We start from the raw sequence: 19204 nt of genomic DNA, 5'->3' as shown, positions 1-19204 counted from the left end.
AGCCTCAAACAAGCATCGCGAGCCTGGTATGAAAAACTAACTGAGCATCTTCTGAAACTCAATTTCAAACATTATGATCTTGATGATGCAACTTTATTTGTCGAGAAAGTTGGAAAAACAGTTGTATATCTTGTGGGATATGTAGGTGATCTTTTGATGATAGGGAACAATGAAAGCTACATTGCATCCATAAAGAAGGAATTGAGGAAAGGTTTTGAAATGACTGATTTGGGCTATGTTCATTACTATCTTGGTATTGAAGTAACTCAACATCCGAAGTCCATATTCCTTTCTCAAAAGATGTATATTGGAGATCTGTTGAATAGGTTTGGCATGAAAGAATGCAATCCTCTTGCTACTCCATTGGAACAAAACAAAAAGCTCACATCCATTGAAGGAAAAGAATTGGAGGATGCAACAACGTATAGACAACTTGTAGGAAGTCTCAACTACCTAACTACTACCAAACCATACATTTCATTTGCTATTGGAATCCTCTCCAGATTTATGCAAAAGCCTTGTGAGGGACATTGGTCTGCTGCAAAAAGAGTTCTAAGGTACTTGAAGGGAACTCAAGACTTTGGAATCAAGTATACCCAAGTGGATGACTTCAATTTGATTTGATACTCTGATTCAAACTCCGATGGAGACAAAGAAACTGGGGTATATACTTCAGGTTATGCTATGAGTCTTGGATTAGAAGCTGTCTCTTGGAGATCAGACAAACAATCAGTTCTAGCAGATTCCACAACAGAAGAAGAATATGTGGCAACAACTGAGGCAACAAAAAAAATTGTGTGGCTTAGGAAAATTCTTGAAGATTTGCAGGTAAAACAAGTACAATCGACTCCACTCATGATTGACAATATCTCAGCAATAAAGTTGGCCAAGAACCCAAAGTTCCATGATCAAATGAAGCACATCAATACTAAATATCATCTAATTTGACGTCATGTTGAGGCCAAAACAATCAATCTCCACCATTGTTCCACTAATGAGCAATTTGTAGACATCTTCACCAAAGTGCTTGGAAGAGAAAAGATTGACAGATTCAGAACGATGCTTGGCCTCACCAACATCCATTCAGATTAAGGGGGGGAATGTTGACACCTAATCATCAGGATTGGGTGAATAACTGAAATTGATGTAAATAAATAATAAGAAATATGAATAGTCACCGGGAGATGAAATGAACAGTATCTCCCTCATGTATATAATAAAGACCAACCTGAATAAATATCAACAAATTGATTTTGAGGAGTTACTACCTGGACTGACATTTGTTACTGGATTCATCACATTAGGGCAGAAAAACCATTTTTGATCCAAACCAATAACATAGAATTGCCAAATAGCATAAGAAACCACACTAGTGGTGTGTGAACACCCTAAGGTTTTTGATCAATGGTAGGTGTATTTTTCTAGGAAGTTGTAAGATCTGTTGTTGAGGCATACATGTTATGTATGAGCACAAATTGTTATAAGGCCTTAATGCTTTGATCAAACATACATTCACTGCAATTGTGCATGGTCATCAAGTTATGGAATGGATTACTTGCATAGGTACTAGGGTGGAAGGTGTACTAGTATCCTAGCTTGAGGGGGTTAATGTGAGATCTCATGTGAGATGGTTAATGAATGATTGAGACCAAGTTAATCTCCTCGAGTCAATTTTAAGGTGGGGATTCCAAGGTGTTTTAGGTAAAATTGACTACTTGTATAGGTACTAGGGTGGAAGGTGTACTAGTATCCTAGATTGAGGGGGCTAATGTGAGATCTCATGTGAGATGGTTAATGAATGATTGAGACCAAGTTAATCTCCTTGAGTCAATTTTAAGGTGGGGATTCCAAGGTGGTTTAGGTAAAATTGACCCAAGTGAATTACCAGATACTTTCAAGCTCTAGGTTTATGAGAACCCATGGTTTTCCCCATGGTATTCATCTCTAATGTAACCTATTTAATCCCTGATTTATAATTATTGAGAGGGATTGAATCTCTTGAGTTGTAAAATCTTTTTTCAAGCTTTTCACTCTAAAAATAGTTAATGGGTCAAGAGGACTAGAAAAAAAAAATATTAATTGGATGATAATGTTAAGAACCTCATACCTTGCACTAACCAAAAATTGTAAGAGACTGTTAATATGGGCATGTGTCAACTTGATATTTTAGAGTTTTTAATTAAAACTAATGAAATATGTATATTAATTTTTTTAATTATAAGAGACATTATTTCTTTATTTAGAGAATATGTTATTTTTATCTTAATATGGACTAATTAAAACTAATAAAATATGTATATTAATTTTATTTTGTTAAATTACAAAAGATATTATTGCTTTATTTAGAGAATATGTTATTTTTATTTTAATATGGACATGATAACTGGAAGTTGAGCACAATATGACTTACACATCTCTCTCTAAAATATGCATCTCTACATAATAACAAAAAAAATTCTATTTCCAGATTCTTGCAAAAGAATCAAAATGACGAATTCTATTGCTTTATTCAAAATGTTTGATGTTGATGTCGATTAATTTGGTTGTTAAATTTTTTTTTAGTTTAATTTCATACATATATATGTGTGTGTTTTGGAAAATAGGTAGATTTTATATCTATCTTTCTCATACCAAGTTATAGAAAATGTCTTTAACCCAGAGTAATTGTTTAAAAAATACACACATATTTAATAATTAGATTGTGTCTTATTAAGCCAGTTTCAAACTCTCATGTCACAAGGGCCACATCCCCACCATGACACCTATGACACGTAGCCACAAGTAAACAACTTGGATTTGATCATTAAACCTTCACACTTTATATTTTCATGAGTTTTCCAACTAAACTTAAAAAAGTTGATATATTATTAATAATTAATTTAATTAAATAATTAATAAATTTTATTTAAAAATTTGTTATTTTCATACTTTTCTTTTTGACAAATTTGTTGTTCAATTTTACTTGAAAATTTAAATCCCTTAATATTAATAATCAATATAATTACATAATTATAAATTATTTAAAAATTTGTTACTTTCATACTTTTGCTTACTCTTTTCCAAACATATTTTTTTGTTCAACCTTTGAAATTTAAATCCTTAACAGCAATAGATCATTAATTCTTAAAACTGTAATTTTATATAAATGGCTAAAGGCAGGCATGTACTCATAACTTTGAGGGTTGAGAATTCTGTCCAGCTCAACAATAAATTATATTATAAGAAGAATTCACATATAGCTATTCATGTCGCTGACATGGCATCAACACGGACACTTTATGATACAAATTGCTGCTCAAAATAAAGGCCGCAATAGTAATTTGAGAGTGCACTGTGTTTTATTAGTGTCCTTCTCCTGTAAATGTTTTTTGAATGCATAGAATTTTCCTGTAAATGTTTTTTTGAATGCGTAGCATTTTCTTGGTGCTTTCGGAAACCAGAGTCTTTATTTTGAAATAAGCATGTGAAATGGCGGTTACTGGAAGAAACAACAACATAAGCAGTGTTGTCTTAGCTGTACTTTTAAGCAGAAAACGGAGGCTCTGTATATGCAGGTTTTTAATGGAGGAAATTATCTTTTCGATCTTTTGGAAGAAATAGGGGGTGGTGCGGTTTGTGTATTTTGAAATCTTACTTATGGAAGGCAGAGAATCTTCAATGGGATGCCTCCACCATCTAGACAGTGTGCAGAAATAATAGAAACAACATCATAGTAACAGTGTGATGGTTGTCTCAACGGGTTTAGATACCTCGTCCTTAACACGAGAAGCAGGAAGGCATGCAAACAACAACAACAATGTGAACATTAACAATAACCTTAACGTAGTGAACTCTTGAGTTGCCCAGACTCCCGGGTTTAGATACCTCGTCCTTAACACGAGAAGCAGGAAGGCATGCAAACAACAACAACAATGTGAACATTAACAATAACCTTAACGTAGTGAACTCTTGAGTTGCCCAGACTCCTCCCAATATGACCGCAAACAGAAGCCTGGCCATAACCATGCCCATGGGGGACCAGACTCCTTGAAGAGAAAGCGAGGGAGACCTCGGAAGTACGAGCCATGTGGAAGCATGGTTTTGGAAATTGCAAGATTAGATGCTATGGAGTGGAGATGATTCCCCCGTTATCTTCGCAAGCTCAATAAGTGACAGGGTGGTCAGCACGTAGTGTGGGGCAGAGTGCTTTTATAGATCTAACATAGATCCAACGGTGGAAAACAAAAGTACGGATCAACGGTGGAAAACAAAAGTAATTCAAAAGGAAACACCTTTGGTGTAATTAATCAAGGAAAGAAAAATGACATGGATGTGGTATTTGTGTCCTCAAAGGAAATCCAACAATGGTTGTATGATTCTTTATCATTAAATAGTCTTGAAGACAAATGTTGGTTCAAAAATTGAATTCCATTACCAATGAAAGTTGGTCTGTTGGGAAAGGAAAGGATGCATTGAAGGGCTCAAGTTCTAGCTCCAATACATAGTTATCATTTTCACTACACAATACAAAGTTGTCATCATTTGTTTATCCTGGTAAAAAGAAAAGTGAGTATATATTGTGCACCTGTGATAGTATATGGAAAAGAGAGCACTAGTGTACCCTAGAGCACCATATCTCTCTCCTCCACAAATACTAGTGTACCCTCAACACTATTGTACAAACCACTAAAGGATGGCATTGTTTATTATACTTAACACTATTGTACAATGTTCTAACTACAACCCTCCTAAAGGAAGAGCACTGTGGTTGGAACATTATCCAAACCACACGGATAAAATAACTCTAAAGACATGGAAAAAACAAAACCTTGAAAAGCCATGAATTTTTCCTAAGGGACATGAAAAACACCATTTTAAGAAGCAATTTACCAAAGAAATCATTTCCCATAAACTTCTTACGTTCCATAATTATCCTCTTTCTAAAAATGCACTAAATCCTACTCCCAATGCTCCAAAACATAAATAAAATGGTTTTTTGTAATTGTGGTAGCTCTTGTTGTGAAGAAAATGAGTGATAGGAAGAGGCTTCTTACAGGAAAAAAAAGCCAAGAAAACAAATGTTTATGTCAATGATAGACTTAATTCAATTCATTTCTAGATGAATGATTGAACAACATAAAGACATCTTAACCTTAGATTTATTAAATTGGGAGAAAGACAAAAAACCAAGATACAAATCTCTCTCTCTCTCTCTCTCTCTTGATATATATATTATTGCTATTATTTATTTGTTTATTTATCAGTTATATAACCCTCACCTAGTTACATCCATATTGAGTTTTAAAGAGGACTTGGCTACTTTAGGTGAAATTATAGATCCTTCATCAGGTAGTGACTAACATTTGACAAGGGCAAAGGATAATATGTATAAAGGTACCTCTTGTGTCACAAATGTAGTAGTATAGTTCACCATTCTATATTATATTCTTTTGTGCACATATCCATTGACACTGACCATTCAGGTTATACTCTTTGATAAGTCTATGCATTTTTTCAATTTCAACAATTTCTTCTCTATCCTTGGACTTTGATGGGTCAATATCACTAGAAACCACAACAAGGTTCAAAAACTTGGGGTACTACAACCTTAGGTAAAATGTAAGGACAAAGATTAAACTTCAGAGTGAATGAGGAATAATATAATCTGATCAGATTATTGATTAGGAATCAAGATGTGATAAGAATTGTCTTGCATGCACAATGCTGGAATGCATTATCCTTTGTCAGATTATCATTCAATGGAAAACTGTCTAAAAAACTTATATAGCAAGAGAAAGAATCCATTCACAGGGAAAAATGAATGAGAGTGTAAGGGAAGTAAATCCAATACAAATTATACATCAAATTTAGTCTTTATTACTATGAAACAGATGTTGTTTCTACAACCAACAACTATTTAAAATCTACACTTAATAAGACTTGAAAGTTAACTATTAGTCATTAAATTGATTCAAATATGTCCACATACAGAGTAAATGATCTCATTGTGGATTTTTCAACATAATTGTTGCATTTTCTCTGATCTCAACATCTTAGGAAAGTTTAAAATATACCATGTTTCCAAATCAAAGGTGAAACAAAGAGCTAAAAAGAAGCAACATGGCAGTCTTTTTCTGTGTAGTTTGTAGAGTAAAATTGCCAGGAATTACTAGGTTTAAACCCAAAGCAACTTCAAAACAAAAGAAGATGAAAAATAGATTTGGAAATAATCAAATATTATGAGAAGAAAACATAAATATATATATGCAATTAATATATGAAATTACTTAATCTCTCATTCATCTTTTTTTAAAGTGCAAACTTAGACAAAGTATCCTATTTCTCCCAACGAAGAAAATACAATCTACCATCGTATATAATTTCTTTGATAATTAGATGGAAATAAATCAAACCTTTTGTATTAAACTACACCAGTTTTTCTTATCAGAGGGAAAACAAAGATCTAATGAGAAGTAACATGGTAGTCATTGTCTATATGGTTTGTGGAATATGATTTCCAAAAAGTGTTAGGTTCAAACCCAAAGCAAGTTCATAACAACAGAAAATGAGAGATAGATTTGGAAATAACATTGTTTGAGGAAACATGAAAGTTCATATGAAATTGAGCTATGAAATTAGCTTGTTCTCCTATTAATCTATTCTTAGAAATGAAAACTTACAAAGTATCCAATTCTCCCTACCAAAGAGGCAATTACAATCTACCATTATCCATAATTTTTTTCGATAAATTATATAAGAATATTCAAACCTTTTGTATCAATAAGATTATCTGGTATTTACTCCACCAAAGGTTGTTTAAGTCCTAAGGTTAATTGCATGATCAAACCAAGCAATAAAGCCAACGAGGCCTTGGTTCAATGGTGAGGTCAGTAAGTATTAAGTTGTAGTGAGATTTTCTAGAAAATCCTCATCCTCAAAGTCCACTAGGGTTCCAATATTTCTTTTGTTTAGCCCACCAAAATTGCCTGAGTTTTGAAAACGTGATGTCTGGTGCATGTGCATGCAACTGTAGTAAAATAGCTACCCCTAAACCTGGCACCTAAGCTTCGAGTTTTGAAAACGTGATGTCTGGTGCATGTGCATGCAACTGTAGTAAAATAGCTACCCCTAAACCTGGCACCTAAGCTTCCCCTCAGCGCATGTTTCTTGGAAAAGTTTAAACAAAAAAGGGGAAAATAAGCAGCAAATCTTAAATGAATAATGCTAACACCCAAGACTCATTATTTGATAGACAAACATCACTATTTGTTGCAGGATGACTTTCTGGACATATCAAGACCGTCAAAATTGGATTTGACCATCTTATTGAGCAGGTGAAGGCCCATATCTCAAAGTTTGTCTCATGTTCCTGCACTCATTTTCAGATAAATTGAGTGGCTTAGTGGATGAATTGTCCAAACAAGTAATGGGTGGCCAAGAAATATCACTGAGATCGACACCATCTTTCTTACTAAATAGTTGTTCATATCGTCATCAATAGATTCTCTAGTTTGTTTCTGTATTGTTTGGTGGTTTCTGGATTGAAAATTTGGGAAGGCCTTTTAGATTTTATCATTTTTATTCTCTTAAAATAGATTATAGATGTTACATACAATTTTACGAAAACCAAATTTTCATAACGTTTCCAATAGTTGAGAAGAGGCAATAGTGCTGTCTTTACCTGAACTTCAGTTTTCAGGAGTGCTAACAGCTCTAGACACTTTATAAATGTAATGAAATCATTTCGTCTAGAAATAAATATATTAGGATTTTTTCCTTGAAAAAGAAAAAATGAATTCATATAATCATTAATCATTGATGTGTTCCACATCACGTGGCTCCCCTGTGGCCTGAAACTAGATTTTTAGGTGCATTCTCCCAGCCGTCATTACTAAAACAAGTACGTTGAGGAATGCCGGGAAGCATTTAACCATAAACAAGTAACTAAATACATCACATGGACAACTGACTTCATCAAATGGATTGGTACCAATAGTCATTCAAGAAAGTTAAATCCTGTAAATCAAAGAAAAGGCAGACCAAGCAAGGGAAAATAAGTTTGCTGAAAAGGGATAGGTGTCTATGGGGAATGTTAAGATGGGAAAATCACCAAGAACACCGCCCTAGACAATGATGATAGAGAATCCTATAGGAAAATTAACAAGGGACTTCCTGCAATGAATGAGAATTCAAATAACCATTCAAAGGATCACCCAAGTGAGATTCAAGAAATCAGCAAAATGAAGCTTGCTGAAATACAAAAAAATCCTCCACGTCTTGCAAAGCCACCTCCTAAACCAACAATTTCTTCTTCCCCTGGGCAAGCCACCAAGAACACCGCCCCAGATAGTGAGGATCAGATAGTGAGGATAGAGAACACTGTAGGAAAATTGACCATGGGACTTCCTACAATGAATGAGCATTCAAATAACCATTCATCAGAAAAATGAAGCTTGCTGAAATACAAAAATATCCTGCACGTCTTGCAAAACCACCTCCTAAGCCAACAATTTCTTCTTCAACTGGGTCTAATACCATAAAAGATACTAGTGGAATACTCATGCCCCCACCTCACCCACCACCTCTACTAGGCGCTCCTGGTGTTACTCCACCTCCACGTCTTGGAGGCATGCTAAAATCGCAAGGACCATCAGGAAATCAAGTGCATAGGGCTCCAGAGCTTGTCGAATTCTATCAATCTTTGATGAAACAAGAAGCTAAGAAGGAGGTTGCTACTATGGAATTTGCAACATCTAATGTTTCAGATGTCCAGAATAACATGATTGGATAGATAGAAATCTGATCTGCATTCCTCCTATTTGTAACTGTCGCATTTGGAGTTCATACAGAAAATAAATAGATGCATTTGCGCATAGACTTAGCAAAGTACCTGCCTTTTAAAGCTTGAACCACATGATAAGAGTGATGTAAAATTATGCATGAAGATAAAAAAGAGGAATGGAATGTATTAATACCTTAGTTGACATATTCCCGGTCTATCAGGTCAAAGCTGAAGTCGAAACCCAATGTGATTTTGTCCAGGCCTTAGCCACTGAGGTTCGAGCATGTGCGTACAAGAATAAGATGTTGGGGCATTTGTGAACTGGAAGGTTGAGGAGCTGTCTTTTTTGGTATGTATATTGACTTCATATGGCATTGACAAAAATTCATGTATTATTACCAACATTTTATACCATCGCATTTGGTCATTGATGTAGACAGATATTACTCCCGAGTTATTGAATTTATCGTTGTGAAGCATATTTTCATTAAATAAAAAAATATAATAAAAAGTTGTATCTTAAAGCCACTAATAACCAATTCACAGAGTCTGCTAACCATGGCATTCAAAGGCCTAAACATTAAATAATCAAAAGCAAAGTTGGCATCTCATAACCTTGCTAGGACTCTGAACAAGCATAAATCCCCAACCACGTCAATCAAATCTGTGACTGTAAGTAGGAATATGTGATCCTAAATTAACCAAATTAAAGGGGATTACATGACAGCCTAAAGCGAGTGATATATAGCAGGTATTTTGTGGGGACCGGCCCCCCCCCCTCCCCCCCACAAAATTCTTGTCCAGGGAGCTTAAGTTTATGCTGACTTCCATCTTAGCTCCAATGAGCAATCCCTCAAACTTATAATAAATATTGAACATATCATTCATATTCCACAACAAATTATTGCACTTTGTAGTGAGTAATTTCAGTGTGCTGGTCTATTTGAAGCTCCTATTCAAACTGGGAGTCCAAGTCAATGTCTCCAACCATTGTGTCCATAGGGAGGCTTTAGACAGTTAACTATTTTTTTTGGTTCTACATGTAGCCTAATTAAACATAAAAGCATATTCCATTCCTTAAATAATAAAAAAAATTCATTTCCATATACCTTTCCTTGTCTTCTCACTTTCACTAATATTATTACCATATCTTTTACCAAGAAGGCTTGCTTCCAGTGTATATCTTGGGTTATCTTCATAAGAGAGAAATTGGGGTTTGGAGATAGTGAAAAATGCATTATTAATAGTGGAAAGCAATTGTTCCCTATTACTATCTTTGATCCAAAAGAGACAATATTTGGATGATCCAGAAGGCACATTGTTTGCAACTCACGGTTATTAGACAAACGGGGTTAAACCGCCACTACTAGATTAGACAAGTTATTTAACTAACCCCATCATCATGGTTATACATTTTATTCACCTCATGTACAAAATATTTTTTAGTGGGAGTAGGAGTTTGAGCTAAGTTATGAATGGTGTGTGATGGTTGTGTCATTAGCGTGGATATGGAAGGATATCTCTGCAGGACACAACCACATTCAATCAACAAGAGGCCACTCGATGGAATCCTTTGCCCAAAATGGTGTTATATCAAAGATGCACATAACATGGTGTAAGTAGAGGATAAACAATTCTAGTTCATTTCCTTTCATTCCAATGAAAAGATGGGATACTTCATTCTCCTGGCATGTTTGAATGCCTCATTTGTGTTAGGGTCCCACCCTAACCCCCTTATTTATGTCATGGGATCACGTCATAGTCAAGAGTCAATAAAGCCCATATTAATATTTGTAAGTGGTTAACCCGCAATTAATGACGGGACCACAGTTAGTTGCAAATGGGCGGTAGTATTAGATAGATGGTAAATGGGCGGTAGTATTAGATAGATGGTATTAATAAAACCCACGATATTGGCTCGTGGTATTGCATGTATGAGTCATATATAAAGGATAGAGACTCCCTGCGAGGAGCATCGTGTCTTGTTTTGTAATCGAGCTCTGCTCTATTGGAGGTTGCCCCTCGAAGAGGCCTGTGAACATTTCTCTCTGAATAATAAAATCATTGCTATTCTGTGTTCTGGGTATATTTTCTTCGCATATTCTGTTTTCTCGGTATCTTTTCTTCGCTTGGGTATTGTTTTGAAGGTTAAGAGCATAACAAGTGGTATCAGAGCACTTTCCAGGGCTCGGTGGGATCTCCAAATTTTAGCAATTTTTTTTTTTGGCTAGAGACGTGTTCCGGCGTCTTTAAACCACGGGATCTGTCGTTAAGCGCATAAATCTGCGGATTTGGGGAGGCATGCACGCAGGAAATACAAGAGGTGGTCACGTCTGTTGGACTCCCTTGTAACCCCTGTGGGTACCCCTTCGAGTAGTAGCGCATTAGACAGAACCGTGCACGGACTGTCTTCCACGTACCCTCTGGGTATATAGGAAGCCCCCTAGCTCCCTTGAAACCTCGCCATAGATAAACCTTCGGTCGTCTTGTGGCTACAGTACACCGAGAACAACACTCGGAGAGATTACTCGCCCGTACGATAGGGTAGTCGGGTTGTACGGCTAAGGGTACGGTCGATCCTCCTTAGTTAGAGCCCTGAAACATTGGGCCGAGTACTACTGTCAGACCCTTATGTATATTGCGATCTGTAGCACCTGACACTCCCCAAGACCATAGTTCCCTTTCTATCAGGGGATCACACATCGTCTATTCCAGATCAGCAGCAGCAGTTGTTCCACCATTCAGATCTCTCAGATCCACCAGATCGGAGTAGTTGTGAAGGGTTCCTTTACCTGGATATAATTTTCGCAGGACTTTTGGCGGCATTGACATTTTGAGGATTTAGCGACTGCAGTATTGATTAGGAAGGAGTAGAACTCCGTTAGGAGTTTTCCAAAAAAAAAAAAAACGAGTCTGAGATCTTCCGGGGCGCTTATTGGTGACCTAGCCCATCAGTGTCAGGACGACGAGCTGAGCCAGGTGGTACCATTCAATTTCTTAGTAAAAATTTTTAGGCGGTCCCAATTTTTCATCAGGTTGGTGTATGGTAGAAACTCGCGCTCAAGCGATGGCCAATGAAAGGATCGACAAAATTGAAAACTATGTCAACTCCCTCCAAACTGCGGTGAACAAGATCAAACTTGACCTTCAAGGAATGAGTAACCACATAGAACTTGAGCTTAAAGGAATGAGTAACCAGTTACAGGAGGGATTCTCAAAGGGCAAGAAGCCAGCCCACGAGGAGGCGTATAATGGCCATGAATACCATGAGGGTGAGTCTAGCCACTCTCCTCACGTTTGGCACTCCCATCCACCACCCAGTCAGCGACCTCCCAAGTTGGATATGCAGAAATTTGACGGTTCTCACACGTCCGCATGGCTAGCACAAATGGAGCAGTATTTCCAATTGAATCATATCACAGATGAGGGGACTAAGCTTATGGTTGGCACCATGTACTTGGACAATGAACGATGGCAATGGAAGGAATGGCATCAGCGTTGCAATGGACATTTTCAAAATTGGGCCCAATTTGCCAAAACTCTTCGCAGTCGCTTTGAACAGGAAGACTCTTTTTTGGGGCGTCTCACTAAGCTCCGACAGACGGGTACAGTGGAGGAATATATTACTGCTTTTGAAGCCTTAGCCTTCCGCACTAAGGGTCTCACAGATGAGTTCTACATGGAATTCTTTATCAGCGGTCTTAAAGAAGCCATCAAAGCTCAAGTTCTACTCCACCACCCTCCCACATGGACAGAGGCTTGCCAGGTAGCCCGTAAGGTGGAACGTGCATTAACAGCCCAATCCAGCAGCGCCAACTTCCCCGCTAAAGGTCGTCCCTCACAGGCTCCCAATATGACTCTGACACTTAAGATTCAAAAGGTGTCACCTGCGGAAATGGCCGGAAGAAGGAAGCAAGGACTATGTTACTACTGTGATGAAAAATATTCCCCGGGTCATAAATGCAAAGAGCACAAGTTTTTTCAAATAGATGCCACTGACTACAGCTCCACAGAGGAAGATCCACCACTTGAGGAACCGGAGGCGATCGAAGAAGATAACCAACAGGAGATTGTATCTGATGAACCAATTATTTCGCTGAATGCATTGGCAGGAATTTCTTCCCCTCAAACTCTCAAAATCAGGGGTTTTCTTAAACATCGCTCAGTAGTAGTCTTGATTGATAGTGGAAGTACCCATAATTTCATCCACCAAAAGATCGCTGAAGCAGCACATTGTTTCGTCCGGGCAGTTTCTAACTTCCAAGTCCAGATTGCAGATGGGGGCACAATGAAATGTGAAGGTCGCTGTGAAAATGTCAAAATTCAAATGGGGGATTATCAATTGAAAACCCACATGTTTGCAATACACATGGGGGGTTGCGACATTGTCCTTGGCGCGGAATGGCTCCGCACTCTTGGGCCAATCACAATGGATTTCCAGGAGTTATATATGAGTTTTAAGCAGAACAACTCCACACATACCCTCCGTGGACTACAGGCGGGAGCCCCCTCTATCATCAGCTCGCATAGGATGGAAAAATTGTTAAAAAAGGGCCATCATGGAGTGGTAGCTCAATTTAATGCCATCTAGGTAGTCGACACCATGCCCCCGCCAATTCATCCTGAGATGCAACAGATTTTAAATAAACATCGGACTGTCTTTGACAAGCCTCATGAGCTTCCACCCTCGCGAGGGGAACATGATCATAGCATCACATTGGTTCTAGGGGCCCAACCCCCAAATGTGAGGCCATACAGATATCCGTTCACCCAAAAGAATGAAATAGAAAAAATCATCAAGGAATTGTTGGAAGCAGGTGTCATTCATCCCAGCATTAGTCCTTATTCATCTCCAGTGGTCATGGTCCTCAAGAAAGATGGGGAGTGGCGGATGTGTCCAGACTTCAGGGCCCTCAATAAGTTAACAGTCAAAGATAAATTTCCCATCCCAGTGGTTGACGATTTGCTGGACGAACTCAATGGGGCTCAATTCTTCACTAAGTTGGATCTTCGCTCAGGCTACCACCAAATTCGCATGAAGGAAGTCGACATTCCCAAGACAGCTTTCAGAACTCATGAAGGCCATTATGAGTTCCTGGTCATGCCATTTGGTCTCTGTAATGCCCCCTATACTTTTCAGAGCCTTATGAATCACCTCCTCAAACCATATCTCAGAAAATTTGTCCTTGTCTTCTTCGATGACATCCTCATCTATAGTGGCACTTGGGCGGCACATCTTCAGCATGTAGATCTACTCTTGCAACTGCTCAGCACGCATAAATTATTTGTCAAGATGTCTAAGTGTTCGTTTGGCATGGAAGAAGTTGAGTATTTGGGCCACATTGTGGCGCGTGAAGGTGTCAAGGTGGACCCAAAAAAGATCCAGGCAATGCAAGAATGGCCTCAACCTAAGACCTTGAAAAGCTTGAGAGGATTTTTGGGTCTCACAGGCTATTATCATAAATTTGTCCGCAACTATGGCTGCATAGCGAAGCCCCTAACGCAACTCCTAAAGAAAAATTCCTTCTTCTGGAACGAAGAAGCACAACAGGCATTTACCGCTCTCAAAACCGCCATGTGTTCCACTCCTGTCTTAGCACTACCGGACTTCACCAAATCATTTGTCATTGAATCTGATGCTTCGGGAACAGGTATTGGAGCAGTCTTAATGCAGGAAGGGCGACCATTGGCCTTCACCAGCCAACAACTAAGTGGGAGGAATCTGGGCCAATCTACCTACGAGAAGGAAATGATGGCCATCTTACATGCAGTCGAGACCTGGCGACCTTACTTGTTGGGGCGACGTTTCCAAATCCGCACAGATCATCACAGTATTAAATATTTTTTGGAGCAACGCCTATCTTCCCCACAACAAAATAAATGGTTAGCCAAAATGCTGGGATATGATTATGAGATCATTTACAAGAAAGGGAAAGACAATAGGGTAGCAGATGCATTGTCGCGCCAATTTGAGGAGGAAAGTACTCTGCTCGCAATTTCACTCCCCATTCTAGACTGGATTGAAGAGGCTCGTAGGGAATGGTTTTCACATCCTGGGCTCTCTCAACTCATTTCTCAATTGCAGGTAGATCCTAATTCCAACAAGGGCTACTCGTGGCAGAATGATATTCTTCGCTACAAGGACAGAGTCGTAATATCACCAACATCCACCCTCAAAAGTCGCATTTTAGCAGAATTGCACTCATCTCCCATTGCAGGACATTCGGGCTTTCAGAAGACATATGCTCGCACCAAAAGATCATTTTTTTGGGCCGGCATGAAACAGTAAATCCTTACTTTCATAGCAGAATGTGACGTCTGTCAACGCCACAAAGGGGAAACCGTCCACACACCAGGCACATTACAACCATTGCCCATTCTGGCGTCAATTTGGACGGAGGTCTCCATGGATTTCATTACAGGTCTTCCAAAGTCTGGGAACAAGTCAGTCATCATGGTGGTTGTGGACCGACTGTCGAAGTATGCTCATTTCTGTGCCCTACCCCAACCATTCACACCCACTTTGGTTGCTCAAACTTTCATGGATCAGATCTTCAAATTGCATGGCATGCCCACTTCTATTGTGTCCGACTGCGACCCAATCTTCACCAGTAATTTTTGGCAGGAGCTCTTCAGAATACAAGGCACTCAACTCAAACTCAGTACTTCATATCATCCGCAAACAGATGGTCAAACCAAAGCAGTCAACAAATGTCTAGAAACCTACCTTAGGTGTTTCACTTCAGAAAAACAACACCTTTGGGTACAGTGGTTACCTCTGGCGGAATGGTGGTATAACACCAACTATCATGCCACTACCAAAATGACTCCCTATGAAGCAGTCTATGGACAACTTCCGCCTTCCCCTACTTCTTATCTCACGGGGTGCTCCAAAGTACAAGCCGTGGATCAACTCCTACAACACCGCGCAACCATGCTTGCCCATCTGCGCGAGAATCTTCATCAAGCTCAGAACCGTATGAAGCAACAGGCTGACCAACATCACTCAGAGCGCCAATTTCAAGAAGGGGATCAGGTCTTTTTGAGGCTGCAACCATATAAGCAAACATCACTCAAAGACAAGGGTTGTCAAAAGCTCTCTCCAAAATTCTACGGACCATACCAAGTACTTCAGCACATTGGAGAAGTGGCTTACAAGTTGGCTTTGCCACCTACAGCAAAAATCCACCCAGTTTTCCATGTATCGTGCCTCAAGAAAGTGATTGGGAACAATTGCCGAGTTCAAACCAGTCTACCTGAATTGGACGAAGAAGGGTCAATCTGGCTTCAACCTGAATAGGTTCTAGACACACGAGAGAAGCACCTACGCGGCCGCATGCTTAAGGAGGTCCTCGTCAAATGGAAAGACACCTCTCCGGAAGATGCAACTTGGGAACCAGCCACTATTCTTCAGCAGTTTCCGCAGCTTCAGCCTTGAGGACAAGGCTAGTCTTAAGGGGGAGGGCATGTTAGGGTCCCACCCTAACCCCCTTATTTATGTCATGGGATCACGTCATAGTCAAGAGTCAATAAAGCCCATATTAATATTTGTAAGTGGTTAACCCGCAATTAATGACGAGACCACAGTTAGTTGCAAATGGGCAGTAGTATTAGATAGATGGTAAATGGGCAGTAGTATTAGATAGATGGTATTAATAAAAACCACGATATTGGCTTGTGGTATTGCATGTATGAGTCATATATAAAGGATAGAGACTCCCTGCGAGGAGCATCGTGTCTTGTTTTGTAATCGAGCTCTGCTCTATTGGAGGTTGCCCCCTCGAAGAGGCCTGTGAACATTTCTCTCTGAATAATAAAATCATTGCTATTCTGTGTTCTGGGTATATTTTCTTCGCATATTCTGTGTTCTCGGTATCTTTTCTTCGCTTGGGTATTGTTTTCCAGGTTAAGAGCATAACAATTTGTATCCAAATCCTACACAAAATCTTTTATTTTTCTTATAGTAACTGCTATTTTAATATTTTCTTAGAAAAGATGGAGCATTTTATCTGTCAGAGCTGCATTGGTTGGTTTTGATAACATCTTTTTCTTACAATAATTTACGTTCGTTGAGAGTTGTTAGCATCAAGCCAAGCTTTATGTAGTTTGCAACAAGACACTAAGAAATCATCCACACACAAAAGATTGCATTAGCTGATTGAGGGACCCAAAATTGTGTTTCTAGTAAAGATGATTGAGTATATGGTCGAGAATGAGTGGAAGGTAAATACTATGGTAGCCCTCGCTATCACTTTTTCAGTAGCAATGTACACATTTCAACATCCCAAGAGAAAGCAACAATGTTAAGACAATTTTGCAGGTTCTCAATTCTGCATTTATCTGTTATGCATACTCGTTATTGACTTATTACAAATTTCCAAATTTGAGCACGGTTTTGATTTGGTCATTTATAATGGGATTGCTTGATTCAGATTTACCATGAACTATGAAGACATCACACCTGGATATTTAAGTAGTTTATGTTTATTATGAATAGAGTTAAGGATGGGCTTTGATTTTCTCTTGTAATGTAGATCTAGAAAGTGAAGACGAACATGAACAACAAAATGAAGAGTACAAGGAAGAATTACATGCGCACAATGATGTCAATTTAGCACAGAACGAGGAAGTATGTTCATTATTAACCATTTGGGACTTGTAACCTAATCTTTGTGAAAATTAAAATGATTTGATGAGTATTCTCTAAAAAAAAATTGTTTTCAATTGGAAATTACAATACAATATCTGCATTTTTATTGATTTATTTCCGGAGGAAGAAGATGAATTCAAAAGAGTTAATGGTGTGATATAATAATCTTTGAGCAGTAAGAGCTTGTCAAATGGAGAATAAATCCTCTTGCCTGAATTTGAAGACCTATTGTCAAGTAGTTTGGAGTTCCCATCTGAAAAGGGAAGTATTATCGAGAAAAACTATGAGAAGGCTAGCTTATCATATGAGGCTACCATGGATAGTAACTCCATTAAATTTCTTGAGTATTATGGTATGAATGAGCAGGAATTAAGCATATGGGAACTGCAAAGACAAATTTAGATAAAAGTAGTGGAAATTGACATGCTTAAGATAAAAGTTAATTCTTTGGAAACTCAAAAGAAGAAAATAGAAGAGGAAGTAGCTAAATCCATGATAACGAAGAAGGACCTTGAGGTATCCGGGACAAGAATTAAAGAGCTTTAGAGATAGATTCAATTGATTATGCAAAAGATAAAAAACACCTTCTTAGGCTCAAACAACAAGTAGATACCCTTCAACCTAAAGAGAAAGAAGCTTCTAAAATATATTTTGATACCGAGGAGAAACTGCAGAATCTGAAAGAATTGGACGTGGAAGTGGTTGAATTAAGGAGGACTAATAAGGAGTTTCAACATGAAAAATGGAAGCTGACAGTGAAACTTGATGCTGCAGAAGAATAAATTACTACGCTTTCCAACATGATAGAGGTAGGTGTTCGCTAAGAATTTGTTTCCTTATAAAAATCTGTGCAATAAAAAATATTACGGTTTATTTCCAAAAAATTAAACATTAATGTTAAGCTCATATGTGCAAATAGTATACATTGAAGATATCCATGTTAACGATATAAGTCTAACTGAGTGTAAATTTGTCTAGGAAGGGGTTCCCTTAAATATTCCTAACAGACCCTCTGCTTGAATAGAATACTTGAAAAAACAAGTATGACCATCTTACTATCTACACATTTCTTCTAGTTTTACACAGGGAAAAACATGAAAGAGAAGCATATGTGAATTCTCAAAGGAAATGAAATACATTAAATGGTGAAATTTCTAGCATGATTGATAGCTAGACCTCAAAACAAGAAAATCTAGAAGTAACTCTAAATTGAGATTTTACAATAGAACACAAATTGGAGCAGAAGAAAAAAAAGAGAGTTTGACGAGGTACAAACCATAGGCAAATTCCTTTTTCAGATCAGTATTCAGCAAAGTTTTATAGCCCTCTCTTCCACCCCAAAAAACAAAATTCTCTCCCCCTAGTTCATTTGTCACCTGAAAGTGCCACAATGATGTGAGTGTCCTCGATTTAGCATAAAATGAAATTACCATAAATCAAACAGAATCTACTATGGTTTCAACTTAAGTTCTAATCCTGTCCAACAAGCTCATCAATGATCATGAAATAAGTAATGTTTTTGACCTAGGAAATAAGATTACTAAGCATATATGCTAAAATATTACGGTTTTTGGCACTTAAAAGGCTTAATTGGCCACCCCAACCCCTAATCAGGCATTAAAAATATATTTTACCTCCATAGATTTCTTGACTTGAGCTGCAACATATGTGTAGACATGCATATTTGGATTGAACCATTCAGACAAGGAAAAATTAAAAACACCAATAGAATGTTATGAAAAATGCCATTGTTAACCTATCCATTTAAAAATGATCAAATGCTATAAATCTTA

The 19204-nt window shown here is 38.0% G+C and overlaps 1 pseudogene; it reads left to right on the top strand.

Annotated features, from left to right (window-relative positions):
- Window positions 1-16951: 16951 nt before the first annotated feature.
- LOC149191501 (protein CHUP1, chloroplastic-like) lies at window positions 16952-18235 on the top strand (annotated as a pseudogene).
- The last annotated feature ends 969 nt before the right edge of the window (window positions 18236-19204 follow it).

The sequence above is a fragment of the Pinus tabuliformis genome, chromosome 2_2 (assembly GCF_031772625.1).
Source record: "Pinus tabuliformis cultivar Carrire ecotype Pingquan chromosome 2_2, CPIR1, whole genome shotgun sequence".
In the NCBI taxonomy this organism is placed as follows: Eukaryota; Viridiplantae; Streptophyta; class Pinopsida; order Pinales; family Pinaceae; genus Pinus; species Pinus tabuliformis.
Note: the sequence above shows the minus strand (reverse complement) of the source record. Positions and strands in the feature narration are given on the sequence as shown.